Source organism: Apus apus, chromosome Z (genome assembly GCF_020740795.1).
Source record: "Apus apus isolate bApuApu2 chromosome Z, bApuApu2.pri.cur, whole genome shotgun sequence".
Lineage (NCBI taxonomy): Eukaryota > Metazoa > Chordata > Aves > Apodiformes > Apodidae > Apus > Apus apus.
In genome coordinates this window covers 9,093,149-9,109,772 of record NC_067312.1, presented here as the reverse complement: position 1 = coordinate 9,109,772, position 16,624 = coordinate 9,093,149, and positions in this window count along the sequence as shown.

Here is a 16,624-nt window from a genome sequence, read left to right as displayed (position 1 = left end):
GATGTGTTTGTGACCCAGCTGCTGTCATGTGCCTTGTCACCACTGCAAAAAATCAATCTGGCTGGAGAAGTGAGCACAAACACCTAAGTCCAGCGGACTGAAGGATTATTATATAGGCAAATGAGGTGAACAGATTGCAAATAGTTTCATGTCTAGTGATAAAATAATAAAAAAAAAACACACTGCAAAAGGGAAGATCAACAGCATAAAGGTGTGAAAGCCATAGAGTGAAAGACTAAATTATTTTAAAGGAAAACATTTTTATCATGAAGCAGGTGAAATACTTTGCCAACAAAATTTTGTGGTGTGGCTTGTATTTATCGTTGTAAATCAAATTAGAGTGTGAAGGTGGATTCAAAGTTTGGTCAAGAAAGATTTGAACACATTCTTTTGTTTGCAAAGCTTGGGTGACTAAGTTTTTCCTCCAGGCTTTTGACAGCAATCTAAGGAAGGAATGAAAGTCTGAGTTCCCTTGTTAAACTGTATAACAAGCTTAGGGCTAAAAAGTTGGTTTTGATCTGTTTTCCTTATATTTTCAAAGAATTAAAAAAAAATAAAATCAGAGTCTGATCTCCATAAACCCATCTTGACAGAAAATTGTCTTGGTTGCTGAAAGCAGCATGTCCCCAGCATCAAAGTCCTCACCCTACAAGTGAAACAGCACGGACTGCATGAACAGGCTCAGAGCCTGCATTCACATTTGGATAGGTCTGTGCAGATACGTGACCAAAACACCTCCAAGCGAAGAGCTGCTGCACCACTGAATTAAACCCCATGATCCCATATTTGCTGTACATTAAGGCAGCCTTGCAGTACCCGTTTCCCTTGGGGTTTTGTTTGTTTGTTTATCTGTTTGTGTTCTTTTTTACAGAGGTGTCTGGTATTTTGAAAATGAGCTGCACAGAGCAGGCATTGAACGAGATACACAGACACCTCAGAAATTTTATTATATGAAATTATGCAGGTTATGGAATCCAGCATAAACAACGCTTACCAAAAAGTTACATCAACATGAATGGGAAGACAGAGCCAATTTTGGAGCCTTTGGAGCCCAGTAAGCTGGGAAATGTACTTGGAGGTATGTCAGCAATACCTGTGGGGAAGTAAGTGGAAAATAACACCAAATGGAATTCTGCACCTGTGGAATGGGTGAATGTGGGCAATGAAGGGAATGTGGTCCTATCCCTTTAGGCGTGCTTGCAAATCCCACTGAGTGAGTATACGCACTTGCAGAAAGTATCTGGTAAACCCGGGTGCAAGAGGTGTGGGAGTCTGAACTGTGATGGGGATCCTTCTAATCCCCCCATCAGTCATTGGTTACATTGGGAAATTCAGGTGTCACCTTAAAACACTCCCTCTTGCAGGGCACCCTGTCTTGGTGACCAGCCTCCCCCTCATCTTGGCTCCAACCTGGCTGCTGTCGTTTCCTCCCTCTCCTGCTCAGCTTTTCCCTTGGTGCCTGAGCTGCCTGTGCTTGCTGGCTGCAGCTGTGGCTTGCTAAGCTCCCCATCAGCATCTGTGGGGTTAAAGGATCCAGTCAGGACATAGAATCTCATCTGCAGCTCCTGGAGCTTGGTGCAGCTACAGTGGGCTACTGCTCCCAGGTTGCTGTGCTGTGGTAGGAAAGCCTGGGAGGTAGGACAAACGTGGTGTGATCTCTCCTTTGGTTGTACTTTCTCCGTGTCTGGTGAGCCGTGTGACAGGGCCTTTCTTAGCTGGAGGTTGCGTCAAGAACACGCAAATCAGAAACTACCCTTGAAAACATTTGCCCTGAGGTCTTTTTTTGATCCATTCTTACTTTCTGCCCTAGGGATATCTTATGGCAATGGGCATTAGCATTTTTTAGGGGTCCACTACCTGAATTGTAGCTCCTTTGGGTGAGAGGGACCAGCCCACTCTCTGCTTTACCAGCACTCTGCTCCATGCTCACCCTGAGGACCTGATCCTTTCTCAATCTGGGAGACTGCTAATTGCCCTGGGAGAGTGTCAGGGAAGGGCAATGGAGACTTCATCCTGTACAGCAACAAATTCTGCTCTCTTAGAAGCAAGCAGAACCTGCAGAACCCCAGCAGAACCTGTCCAGCTGAGGCTGAGAATCTGAGAAAGGAGGTGAATGGATATTTATTTATTTATTTATTTATTATTATAAATAAATAAAAGGAGGAGGACAAGGAGAACAAGCTTTCTGGCTAAAGACTGCCAATGAGGCTATACCTCTGAAAATATAAAAAGAAATGTGAGATGATGGTTTTATTTGTTGCAGGATCACAAAAAACCTTAGGTCCCCACAGGGGTTTTGCACAGTTCCCATCTACCCCATCTTCTACTCTCTCCCTGCCTTGCCAGAGTAGTCACTTGCTTCATACTGTTGACCTGGAACAAGGTGAAGCATCTTCCTTGGTATCTGGGAAACTTTCTATAGAATCATAGAATATCTCAAGCTGTAAGAGTACCATAAGGATCACATAAAATGTCCCTCCCTCCTCTGCACTTGATTGTCTCAAATGAAAGTGCCTGACTTCTTTTCTTTGCTTGCATAAAATCTTTCAGTCAAAGCACTGAGACAAAGCTCATTTCATCTAAGTATATGAATCCAGCCCAGGCCAGCTGGCTCGCAGGACCTGCATGGCTAAGTGACACCAGACTTTGTAGCTGGTGGATCATAAAGGAGCAGGCACCCTTTGTATGGAGTTAACCATCCTGACACAAGGGGGGAGGAGGAGAGTTCTTGCCTGGAGGCTAGAGTGGGACCTTTCCCTTGCATCCAGAACAGGTAAGGATGCCTTATCTGCTGCCCAGCAGTCAGTGCCATGGATGCCCATATCTATTGCTTGGGTGTTGTGGGATGACTTGTTTTCACTCTTATGTTACCCTGGTGGCAGCTGAAAAGCTGCAATCCAGACATAAGATATGAGTCCCAAGTATGAATCAGGAGGTGTAAGGACTTCCAGTGTGCTCCCACTATCCACCCCCAGGAAGGAAAGTGTGCCTCTGAGTCCTGTGACCCTTGTTGTATGTAGTGCGGCTTTCATGCGCAAGAATGGGGTGGGGCAGAGAGATTGCTCAGGGACTGGTCAGGTCTTGTCATCCTAAAAACCTTTTTGCTCCAGGAAAAGTACTGAGTGTAGGCCAGGTGTATGTCTGTTGACAGCATTTACCCTCTTCTAATTTAGGACATTCAGCATTTATCCACTTGTCTGTGCCTGGAACACCACTAACTCTTTAAATTACTCACTCTGTCCCTGGTGAAAATGCAAGATAACACAGTCTCCTCTATCTCTGAGAAACAGGGGCACAAAGTGACGTGTTGCCAAACCTCTCACACGTGTCTGCTGCCTCTTAGCACAGATGCTCCAAGTGCTGAGAAGATGACAGGCACTGCAGACCAGCCCAGTGCCTATGTGGATGAACAGCTTAGCTTGGAAAACACACCATAGTGTGTATCTGAGCCTTGCAGCTCACGAGACAAGTGTAGTGCAAGGACAACTAACAGCCAAAGGAAGTCTAGAAGCCCATGGATCTGCTCAGTTTGGCAAACAACATCATGAAGCTCAATTCAGATGGCTAAGTGTGGGGGTCTGGATCAATTTCAGATGTGTCAGGGAGTCCTGCCTGGCTCTAGCTGCTCCAGAAGGGCTGAGGTCTCCTGAAGAGCCTGTGTCACAGATTCAAACCCCATGTAAATATCATTTTAGCACACTACATGAGTGTACCTGGGCCAAGCCCTGGAAATCACTGGGCTGGAGCTGAATTCCTCCCCAGGAAAATATAGCCTGGACAGAAGCAGAAATTTGACAAATCTCCATATTTCTATTTCCTTTGTGGTAGGATGCCTGTTTCTATAGAGGTTTAAAAATGGCACAGGGAATAGATGAAAGGTCTGCCTACCTCTGTACCCCATCTCCAACAACAGCCACAAGTACCTCCCTATCCTCTTTAGGAATGTTGAACAGGGAACAATAAAAAACACATGGATGAGGTGGCTTTTGAGCTCCCAGGTACTCTCCTTGGTTTGGTTTGAGTTGTGACAGAATTGGTTGAAACCAGCTTTCTTGAGGAGCCAGAGTAGCAGTGCATTTACATGCTAACTAAAAAGAGTTCGTTGGTTTATAATTGGAGGTGCAACCACTGTCTCAAGGAGAAACACCAGTGTTGCCTTATAATTAACACTTCTCTTTCTCTAATATTCTCACTGGGAGACAACTTCCCTGCCAGGCAGGCTTGGCTAGTCTCAGGAGATCTTCAGCTGTTCTAAGCTGTATTTGAGAATGTAGTAACACCTTTCTGGACAACCTTGCAGGGAAGCCCAAGAATCTTGGGTTTCTGGCTTCCATTTCTGGGGAATGACCCCAGGCAGATGTTCCCTGCCAGAGACAGCAGCTAAGGCTCAGCCTGGGCTATCAGAGCTAAAAGACAAATAGTTTGAGCAAAAAGGGCAGGCTGGTTTCCCTGTCCTATCTGAACCCAGTACACTCAGGCATCAGTCACAGAAACATGTCATTTCACATTTCGGGTTCTTATTCTGACTGTGTCCTGTCCTTGAGCAGGAGCCTCAAACTTGGAGCATGGTAAGTATCCCAAATGGCTCATATCTATGTAACACTCACCTCTCAGTTATGAATCATTAGGACAGCTTGTAATAGCTGAATTTTCTGTCTTGGCAGGCATCAGCTCAGTCCCTGAAACAATTACAATTTCACTTAAACCTCCTGGGCTCACTCACAACATCTGAACTCCACTCGTCACAGAAGGGCAGAGTTTCTGTTCCCCTTTAACTTTGCTTTCCCTTTCTTCCTGCATTGCTTTAGGCAATATCCAACCAAATTGTTGTGTGTCTGAGTTCTTTTGTCTCATTCACTTTATGATAACTCAGGAAATGTTTACAGCTTTACTGGCCATCCAGAAGGAAAGAAGCTGATGGGAGAGGAGAAGCCACATTGACAACCTGCCCCTGAGCCAGGAGGACAAAAGTACTAGCACCTGCTCCACAACAGAACTACAGACCATTAAAGCCCAGCTAAGCTGCTTCTTGACCTCTAGGAGCAGCACTGCTGCTCCAGTGCATCCCAAGGATTCCTGGCCAGAAGAACCTGGCTTTTGTATCGCCCTGCAGAGATTCACAAACTAAAGTGTTTCTGTGAAAGGCTGTAGGATCCCTAATTACCTCAAGTGCAAGGCTCTTGCCTGGGTGATGCTGTCTCCCACTTCTTCTACTTTCAGGCTGAGCTTACTGGGAAGCAAATCCATGGGACAGAAAGCAGCAAAGCAAGAGAGACCTTGGCCCTGAAGGAAAAAGGGCAACAACAGTTCTGCTTGATGGTAGTTCAGTGATTTTAAGGCTTTGAATCCCACTCTTGGTGAAAGTGTCTGGATTTAATAAAATAAAAAACCAAGGCTCTCAAATCTATCCTGAACTGTAGAAGGAAGGGGAAAAAATTAGTTTTGTCTCCATAACCATGGGGAAATTATACAGGACGGAAAGCATGGGGACTGCTTTGGTTACAGGAGATGGGAGCTGGCTCTGGGAGGGGTGGCTTGCTCTGTTTGTGCTATAGGGCTCTCAAGTCTCTCCTGCACCATGGAAACTGGGTGCCTGGAAGTGAGAGTAGAGACACAGAGCTTTCCCACACCCGAGACCCTTTGCTGGTCTGGGCATGAGCCTCTGTGTGCCTTTAAAGTAGAGAAAACAGCACCACCCTGCCCCTGGGCAGGCAGGGAGAAGGTGTTCGCTGAAGATAGTGTTGTGCGCTGATGAAGACAGCCTGTACACAATATTTGCTATTCAATCTTTCTGGTTAAGTGGCTCAGTTATTTTCCCTTCCCATGACCTCTTCTCCACTCAGCCCTTTTATGCTCCTCTTCCGTGTTTCGGCATCTCTGAGATTAATTTTTCTTCCAGGTTTTGTCCTGCTCCTCTTTTTCATTAAGGCACTCTTCCTCTTCCTCCTACTCCTTGTTTTTCCCTCTCATCTCCTCCCCCCTCAGTCCTATCACAGTGCTTCCACCACATTTATCCTTGTTGGTCATGGAGGCAGTGGGGGAGGACTAGCCCCAATAAATCAAGCTGGGAATCTGGGAGCATGGAGGATCCTGGAGCTCTTGCTCCAGGCTAGTGGCCAGCCACGTTTTTCTGAGAAGCTCTCTTAAAAGATTCCCAGCATTTTATCAAAGAGGTGATGCTGTCATGGGTTTGTTTATTATTTCCCTTCAGGGCTTGGTCTCTTCACAGCTTCTTCCTTTCATTTTTGAGAAGGAAATGTTTGCAGCTCTGTCAGCCCCTGGGAGGAAAGTAAGCTACAATGGGAGCGGTGGTAATGAGAGCCTTTTCCTGAGCCAAGGTAACACAGCTTTATGGTCACCTATGCCCTAAACATGTGGGAACTGAGCTCAGCCCTCAAAGATGCTCAGCTGAGAGCTGGTCACTGGAAAAAAGAGCCATGGCAGGGGATCAGGAACACAGCTTGTGTGATGTCCCATGGATCCTTTGGGCTCTGTTCCTCCACCAGCTTCTCTCACTCCATCCGTCTACCACCAAGGTCTCTGACCTTGTCCAGGCTCCTCCTCCTCCTACTGTACCCAAACCTTTCTCTTTGAGAGGGTCCTAACTGTCTCCTCACCTCCCAACCCAGCACACCCAGTCAGGCATTTCAGCTGAGCTTTGAACAAACTTGTCTAAATCCTTCATTCCCCCTTCCCCTTCCTCTCTCATTGAAGCCTGTGTCAATGAAGATCTCACAGGTTGGGGGCACACAAGAGACTTTTGTATGGTGGAGGCAGAAGAAGGGATAGAGGCAGGTGAGTTCCCATCCCCTGATGCTTGCCTGTCCCTGCCTTTGCCAGACATTTACCATGCCATGGCCTAGCCTGGAGCACCTTGTGGGCCTGGACCACATCTCCTTCACCCAAGCTGTTTTTTGTCCCCTCTTGGTGTGCAATTCTTTTTGCACCCTCCTGGTGTTTTGAAAGGAGCTTCTGCTCTTGAGCCAGTACCTTTATTTCCTAATACATTTCCCACATTCCCTCATCCCCAAGGCCACTTTCTAATTTATTCCCGCTGAACATCCATCTCCCCGTCACCACATCTGGAAGTATTGCACGTGTATGACACAGCAGCAGAAGGTTCTCAGGGTCCTTCAAGAAGACTTGTAGGTCAGAAACCGTCTGTTATTTTCTCCAGTATCATCTCCTTTTCCTTCCTTACCTCCTTTGCCTTGTGCACATTTGCATCATGAGGCATCATGAAGCATCATGAAACACATCACTGAGAAACTCCACTTCAAAGCCAGGAAAAATCATGAACAAGGAAATGAATGAAAAGAGAGGGGGATCTTCTTTGATGATGTATGCCCTTGCTAGTAGCTTTGGTCTCCTATTCTTTTCCCTTCTGGCATCACAGATGTTCCATGCCAAAGAGGGCAGAGGTGTCTCTGAGGGAAAGTTTGGGTTGCAGATGAGCTCTTGTCTGCACCTTGCAGTATCTACTGTAGACCAAGCAGATAACAAACAATTCTCAATAATTTTTCCTGTGAGGTTTTGTTTAGTTTTTTTTCAGAGGAATCCCAGGAAAAATCTTCCAGAGTGATATGTGCAAACAAGCTATCATCTCTTCAAAACAAGCTTCATCTCTGCCTTGGGTATGGAGCTCACATGGTTCTCCTCATCTCCTGTTTTTAGTGTCTGAGTGCTCTGCAGTACAGAAATCTACCCACACAAGAAGCGATCTCTCCTGCAGGGAATAATTTTACTCTTGGAGACATACAATGAGGAGATGATTATCCACTTCTGTCTGGTTTCCCCAGGAGACCAGGATTATGTGATCATTTAGTCTGTGTGTGCAAGAGGGTGAACACATGCATCTCTCTGCTCCCTTGCCACCTTTGAACCGCTTGGCCCACTGCAGGTCAACATGGAAGAGTGGGAGGTGCGGCAGGGGGGAAGAATTCCTATAAATTTCATAGAAGTCTCTGGCTGGATAGAGGACTGAGATGGTGTTATTGACCCCACTGAGGGGGATATTACTAAGGATGGCATTTTTTGGATGACAGAGCATCCACAATTGTGCAAGCCATCAGAAAACAGATCACTGCCATGCACAGAAAAGCTCATTTTCAATCAGGGATACTGGAAGTCCTAAAGTCATGGAGAAGTGGCAAGATGAAGTAATTAAATCATGCTCCTGTAAGTCTCGTAGGGTGATACTGGGAAGCTGTCACGTGTGATAACAGCATCCTAGAGTTGCAAAAGATATGTATTTTAAAAATGATTTTATTTTATTTATTATTTTTTTTTTTTTACTTGGAAGAAAATCTTGGTTTTCAAAGCTTCTCTTTCAAATGGAATTGGCAAAAAAGGTGACTAGGCTTTCCAGAGAGAAAAGCGTATTTTGGCTAAGCACGACATTTTTGCATAGGGCTCCCATCTGGTTAGACATGTTGGGTTAGACACAAACCTTTCCATATTCAGCTGCCAACTGCTGAAGCTCAGTTCTTGCTTGTTTTCCCCCATGGTTAAATAAACCTACTTCAAACCAAACCAAACCAAACCAAAACAAACCCACCCCAAACCAAAATGAAAAGAGAAAAAAAAAAAAAAAAAAAAGAGTGGATAGTTGAGTGAGATAATTATTAGTTAACAACTTTATTTTACTTTAATTCACAAAAGCAAGGGTCTATGCTGACTATCTTGCCCCTCTGCTCTTAATCAAACCCTCCCAGTCCTCAGAGCCTTCTGGCTGTTTCGAGGTGTCTCTCTTCCCCTCGGGCAAACCTGGCTCAAACAGCTAATCCTGACTCACTGCTGTAAACCAGCTCACAAAGTGCCTGTGAACCTGTGCTGTTACTCACCTCTGGGAAGGAGAAGGCGATTATGTTGGTCTTTCTGGTTTCGAAGGAAAATGTGCGCTGTTCCAGGGAGTAGAGTTGGCTAGTGGAAGCTGCTGGGTGAAGATGCAGCCACAGCATCTCACCCACATGCCCACCACCCAGTGCTGTTAGATGCCTGTAACCTTTGCACATGGTGACCATGGAACAGACTCCTTACCTTGTGTGTTTGTCAGTCATCTATGTTATTTTCTCTCAAGTGAGAAAACAAAAACGAGCAGTGAGGATGAGGATGAAAGCTTCAAAGTCCTGGAAGAGCTGTGGGTGAATCACATGGATCATCTCCAGATATGAGGCAACCATGATCACATCATCAGGGTGCTGCAGAGATCATGCTGGAAGGGGGCTAGCTCTCTGAGGAGGCTGAAGTGAAACAGAGGCCCAGTGTGGGGAAAGAAAGTTATTTTCTTGCTGCTAATTTCTCATCCAAGCTCTGCTGTGATGCTTTCCTGAGGGACTTGGAGCTGTGGAGTTGTTGGGTTGTTGACCAAGGCATTTGAGTGTGGCTGGATTAATGCAAACCTTCAATTTAGAAAGTATTTCTGCTAACACATGGTAAGTGTTAGAGAACTGCAATCTCCAAGGTACAAAAGCCGTGAGTTTAAACCATGTTTATTTTTCACTTCTCTTCCCATTACCGGATGCCTCAGTGCATGGCCTACAGAGGTGCAGTTCCAGGGTGTTTAATCTTTCTGCCCAAGGTACAAAATCTGTGGCCTTCTACTCCAGGTGTTTGGGCAACATCACCAGGTGTGTCCCCCAGCCCACATCTCAAAGGGTAATTCAGCCAAATTGTTTTATTACATTATTTGAAGAATAATGCAACCATCGGGCATGGTCAACATGGGTTCACAAAGTGTAAGTCCTGTTAAACTAATTTGATATCATTCTATGACAAGGTCACCAGCTTAGTGGATGAAGGGAAGGGAGTGGATATATTTTTTTCTGGATTTTAAGGAGGTTTTTGACACTGTCCCTTGCAGCATCCTCTGGACAAGTTGTCCATCTGTGGAATGAAAGGATTCATGGTGTTCTGGGTGAAGAAGTGGCTGAAGGGTAGAGCTCAAAGGGTTGTAGTGAATGGGGCTACATCTGGCGGGCAACCAGTCACCAGCAGTGTTCCTCAGGGTTCAATCCTACAGCCAGTCCTGTTCAATATATTTATCTGTGAGCTGGATGTAGAATTTGAATTCACCATGAGCAAGTCTGCTGAAGATACCAAACTGTGAGGTGCTGTTGACTCTCTCTAGGGACAAGAGGCCTTGCAGTTTGTGCCCTGGCAGCCCAGAAGGCAAACTCCATCCTGGGGTCAGGTCAGCACAGCATGACTGGCCAGTCAAAAGAGGTGATTGTCTTGCTGTAATTAGCACTGGTGCAGCCTCACCTTGACTGCTATATGCAATGCTGGGGACTACCATTTAACAAGGATGTGAAAATCCCTGAATGTGTCCAGAGGAGGGCAACAAAACTGGTGAAAGTTTGGAAGAAATGTGCTGTGAGAAGCAGCTAAGGATTTATGTTTGTCTAGTTTGAAGAAAAGGAGGCTGAGGGGGAATGTCATTGCTCTCTGCAGCTTCCTGAGGAGTCAAAGTGGAGAGGGAGGTGCTGACCTCTTCTCCCTCTGAACCGGTGGTAGGACTTATGGGAGTGGTTCAAAGCTGCACCAGGAGAGGTTTAGACTAGACATTAGGAAGCATTTCTTTACCAAGAGGGTGTTCAAACACTGGAACAGGCTTCCTAGAGAGGTGGTTGATGCTCCAAGCCTGTCAGTGCTTAATCATCATGCTTTAACTTTTGGTCAGCTATGAAGTGGTCAGGCAGTTGGACTGGATGATTGCTGGAGGTCTCTTCCGACTGAAATAGTCTATTGTGTTCTATTTTTCTGGTGTAAGGTGACAGCTATTCCTTTGTGCTCTGTCATCTTCCCCTTCACCCTCTGGTTTTTCAGTTTCTTACCTGATCTCACTTTTTATTCTTTGCCTTTGTGGCTGAACAGGTTTCCTATTGGAGCAGGTCTGTCTCTGGCTCTTGAGCATCTTTTATCTATCAGCTGCTAGTTTCAGTGTCTTGTAGAAAATTAATGTCACAAAGAGAGCCTGGACTAGAGACAGCTACGAGTTAACTCATACTATGTCTTCCAGCCTTGTCTGTGTCTGAAGTAGCACTTCTCCACCCAGCATGACTTTGTAGGAGGCTATATGGACCAGACCTGCAAGCTGGAGTTGGTGGTTTGCCCAATGTGACTGTACCTGGGGAGCATCACCTGGCTCACTTTGCACTGTGCTCCAGAGATGTGGGCATAGTTAAACTTTTTTGCAGAAGTTTCCCATTTCCTAAGATGGCCATATGTGGCTGAAAAGTGATTTCAGCAAAAATGTTGACTAACTGGACTGTTAGATGTTGGCTCTACAACAACCAGGGAGGCTTTGCGATTCCTCCTGAGCCCATTTCCTTAGGTTTTTGCTGTGGTTTTTGTGCGTTTCTTCCTTATAGAATCATAGAATCCGCTGAGTTGGAAGACACCCATCAGGATCATCGAGTCCAACTCCTGTCCCTATGTAGGGCACCCCTAGAATCACACCATGTGCCTGAGAGCACCATCCAAATATTTCTTGAACTCAGGCAGGCTTGGTGCTGTGACCCCTTTCCTGGGGAGCCTGTTCCAATGCTCAGCCACCCTCCAGGAGAAAAACCTTTTCCTGGTATCAAACCTCCACTGAGCCAGCTTCCTATAGAAGCTTCCCCACCTTCCCCACCTGCTCCTCTCTGTTGCTGTAAGGGAGAATGAGCCACCTAAACACAGATGTGGACTCCTTTGTGCCTCGCAGAGCTGAAGGACACAGGCCTGTTTTGTAGTGATTACAGCCAATGCAAGACAAGAACTGACATCTGGATGAAGATCCATGGAGCAGAAGAAAGGAGTGAAATTCTAAGGATCAGTCTGACACATGGTGGTTTGAATGCAGAACTGTGTCAGAAGGTGAGGAGCAGAGGGTGTGAGGTTTCCAGGGGTTGTCTTTGAAGAAATTCTCCCAGGAATGAGGAGCATAGGATAAAAGATAAATGCACATGTTTGAAAATCACCAGACAATGGCACAGGCTACCTGTACTACCCAGAGTTGGGAGCCAAATCTTTTGTGTTAACCACTCATGACTTCCCACTCGGGATTTGACCCACTAGAGGAAGTGATCACACATCCTGGTGACTGCAATAGCTCTCCATTAGCCCGAGGTCTGATAGATGTTTCCAGCTCTGTGCTTTATCCTTGGCAGGATAGTTGTCAAGGTCCTTGAAAGTGTAGCTGTAACACTTGCTGAACTTGTAAGGCACCATTCCTTCACCACTGATATCTGCTGCTACAGCCCTGCTCAGACATTCATTTATTCAGAATATAGCTTGAAAAAATACTTCTGGAGCTGTTGTTAAGACTGTGTAGTGCAGTTTTGCCAGTGTTGGCTTATGCTTTTGGTCTGGTAGCTGACATGGGGCAGATTTCCTCATTCTCCTTTCCCTCTTGGTACACCCTGGACTATGGCACACGAACAGTAGCAACCAAAATATTACAGTTTAATTAGTGAGAGTAGAGACTCACATTTTGGACCTTGACGTTGTTCCAAATGGAGCCAGAGCTGCTGCAGGTCACACACACTGTAAGACTCTCCCTACAGCCTCCCTGGGGGGCTTCAGAGGCTCTCCCCTCTGTCCTGTACTGCCAAGAGCTTTCCTGGCTACCACAGCTTTTTCACATGGCCTCTCCATTACATTCCTGCAGAGCAGCCCATCCAAGTGAGTGAAGTACAACCTGTAATCCTTTTGTTCCCTGGAGTACCATAACATCACAAGCAGGAGAAAGTGTTATCACACCCATTAGCATGGTCTTCTTGGAGTGGCAATTAATTTGACAGGAACTGCAATACCAGCCAAGATAAATAAAAGTAAACAAAAAATTTGTCTATGAAAGCAAAATAAACAGAAGAGTTGAATGTTCTGGAAAAAGAGATGAATAAGAGAAAACCACAGTTTGTACTCATCATCCTGAGGCTGGCCTGCATGCCCTCTCTGTGTATTGCTCAGCTAGCCCAGAAAACCTTTTCTACCTGTCCTGTTGTGCTTCTTGTATGCAAACTCTGCAGCCTTAAATTGTCCTACATGGGAGCAAATGAACATTTCAATATTTATCTTCCTTTTGTGCCCAAAGTCAACATGTTGTTCTGTTCAGATTAAAATCTTCCTTCTTTTCCTCACAGATGAACTCTCTCATTACTGACTTGATTAGGAGGCAGTTTTTTCACTGTGAAATTACTTCTGCTGAAGTGTCACCACACGGTGAGGCAGGACTCCTGTTCTCCTACATGTACATGCACACGTGGCTCATTACAACCTCTGGATTGAGACTGACAAGCAGTAAGTCAAGGATGACTTGGCTGAGAGGAACTGAGCCCCAGCCAAGGTTTTGAGGGCTGCAGTCCTGCATTCATATTCTACATGGACATGAGACTGCTTCAGTTAGGAAGCTACTGAGCTGTTTTAGTCCCAGAATATAAACTTCTCTGAGATAGATGTTTAGTTAGCAGTGGTCCATATACATTGTGTCGTTAGTGGTGGCAACTCAGAGACCACCTGCCACAGACCACTCATTTCTGTTCCCAAGCTGGCATGGGAACTCTTAGAATGGATCTGCCTAAAACAAATTCTCATTTTAGTGTTTATTTTTCAATGAAAGCAGTTCACTGACCCTCTCTGTGGCCACACAGAAAGCTGGCAACACTGATGGGAGGACTGTAGCATAGGAACTTTAGGAGGAAGAGATCTCTGAAGACATACACTCCAACCTCCTGCTCCAACTAGCTGGGCTGTCCCCAACATTTGATCAGGCTGCCCATGACTTTGTTTAGCTATGTCTTGAAAATCTCCAAGGATAGAGATAACTCTGGTGACCAGACCCAGTGCTGGTCCTCTCTCCCAGCTTTTCCTCATATTCATACTGAACCTCCCAAACTTGAGTTTATTGCTCTTGCATCACCTGCTCCTGCTGAGAAGAGCTTGCCTGCACCATCACTGTAGTTACCCTTCAGCTAGCTGTAGACTGCTGTTAGATCTACCCTTCAGCCTCCTTCTCTCCAAACTAAACAATCCCAGATCCCTGAGTTTCTGCTTCTAGAACACGTGCTCCCTCTCTTGATCATCGTAGCCCTCCTCTGCTCCTTCTCCAGTTTCTTGATACCCACCTTGAACCAGGGGCCCAACAGGTATTCCTTCAGTCTGCTTGTCACAGCTGTCCTGATGTTGTCCAGTATGTTGTTTGCCCAGTTGGGAATGAGAGCACATAACTGGCTCATCATCTGTCTGGCATTAACAATAAGGCATGATATCATAATCAGGTCAAGATAGGGCAGCAATATCCACCAATACTTGCACTGATGATGGACCCTTCCCCACAGACTCAGCAGAGTGGTAACGTGGGTGCTTGGTTTGCCAGAAGGCTGCTTTTCAGCCACCTGTGTGTGAAAAGGTACAGCAGCAAACTTGAACTGAGAGAGATCTTGAAGAAAATCCCAACTGCGTTGTGAAGAGGGGCATGATATAAGTCTTCCATCTGACTTACTCTGCAGCTCAGTGTCTCAAAAGCATATGAAGAAGTAGTGTGGGAAGGACCATTGTTTTAAATGAGGCCTGTGTTGCCTGTGGTCTGGAAGTATCTCAGCAGATATGGCTGAGGATGTTAGCTCTGATACCCTGGGAAAGTTCCAGCACAGATAATTGCCTTCTGCCTAATTCATATCTAATAGAATGTCAACACTCAAGTGAATACCCCCAGGGTAGATGAGTGGTGGGAATCAAGGGTGCACAGAAAGAAGACTAAGAAATAGAGATGGAAATACATTGAAAATTTATGTTCGGGGAAGAGCCTTCCTCCCCTGCCCCAGGAAGTCCTGAGTCAATATCCTGTTTCTAGCTGTGCCAGTCTGACTGTATGGAAAGAAATCCTGGGTTGTGCTTTTCAGAGAAGAGTGATGCCATGAATAATTACATTGTGGATGGTGCCATGAGGGATGCTACAATTCTTTCTACACAACTCTTCACAAACCTCATGAAAGAGACTCCTGTATTCTCTCCAGAGCTTGTGGGTGGGTGTTATATGGACCATGGAGTTTTGTTTCTATGTGCTTGCTGTCCCTCCTAGGGAAAAAAGAAGGTACTCTATTTGCCACCAGTGGTGGGAGGGCAGAGATACTGTGAGCACACAACATTGCTGTAATGTGGCTATGGGTGTGAACTCTGCATTACAGAGCTGACAACATTTACATCCTGTGACCATCCAAAAGTTTTCTGCAGAGGAAAAGCAGAATTACTGCTTGGATAGCTGGAGATAGGCATGTCAGAGGGATGAAAAGATCTCCTCTTAGACATGCTAAGCTGATACTTGCTCCTGTATTGCATATTCTTGTACAGTCCTTTCTCCCCACTCATTAAGCAAACTGAAATGGGTTGGTTTTGCTGAAGATCTGCCTTGAAGGACAGAGGGAAAGGTCCTTGCCCTGCCAGAGGCTTGCTCTCTCTGCTCTGCATTCTTATTTTTTCTTAATAAATTGGCAGCCCTGGGGGACTCCCAGTCCCTCTCTGCCAGGTGTTTCACATGGATTTAGTGAAAGATTTGTCAGAGATCCTGCAGTCCCAAATAGGTCAAGGCAGGACAAGAGAACAGTGACAGCTGGTCCATACCGGGTTCCTGTCTTTGCTATTGCCTACTCTGGGTGCTGAACAGAACCACAAAGGGTTGCAGCTTACCTTCACTCATCTTGGTATGAAGAACTGTTGGACATCTCCTCAACTTTCTTGCAGTTCTGACAGCCTTCCCTTGGGGAGGCACCTGACTCCCTGTTGGCCATTCCCTTCCCTAGTTGACAGGAACCCCCTCTCTTTTCCAAAAATGATGTATAAGCTGTGCCTTGGGGATATATCAAACCTTAAATCTGAAAACCAGGTCCTGAAAGTCTCAGCACCATCCCACTGCAAAACAGCCCTTCAGATTAGCCCTCAAGGAGAACTATGTTCTTCCACCCATGCAGCTCTATGGTTCCCTCTCCCAGCTCTCTGTTAGCAGTAAGAGAGCAGCTTCTTGTGAATCCCAGGTGGTGACCCTGAGCTAGCCAACCTCCGCAGAAGACTTGGCCCAGAGACTTGAACTCCTCCTTGAGCCCTGAGAAGAGACCTGCTGCAGTCTGTGCTAGTACAGGAGGAGAAAAATCAGAGTAGGACCTGACTAGATTTTTCCATTTCAATACAAATTGAATAAATTACTCATCCAACCGTGCTTTCTTTGTTGTGAACTTCAGGGATATTCTCACTTAAAATATTTCTGAGCCAAAGACTTATTTAGAGGGTGTGTTATAATTCAGCTAGCAAGCTGGGGCAGCTCTCCCTGGCAAGCTGGAGGTACTGAAAGGATCTTGGCTTCAACAGATGAAGATAATTGGGGAGATGGGATGAAGGAGAAAGAAGAGAGGAGAAAGCACTGGTTTCATCCAGTTATACATACTGAATGTTAAGTAATCACATAACTTGGTACTAATGATTCATCTTAGTGATGCCTTGTTAAAAAGTTCTGGGCTAGCTGAGTCTTGCACCCATGCTCTAGGCTAAAATGGGGACAAAAGCATCTCTGGCTTTGAGAGCTTGTTCACATTGCATAAGGGACTCAGCTCACTTTTCTGGTGGAAGCAGAGACTGACCCTTGGGGGGT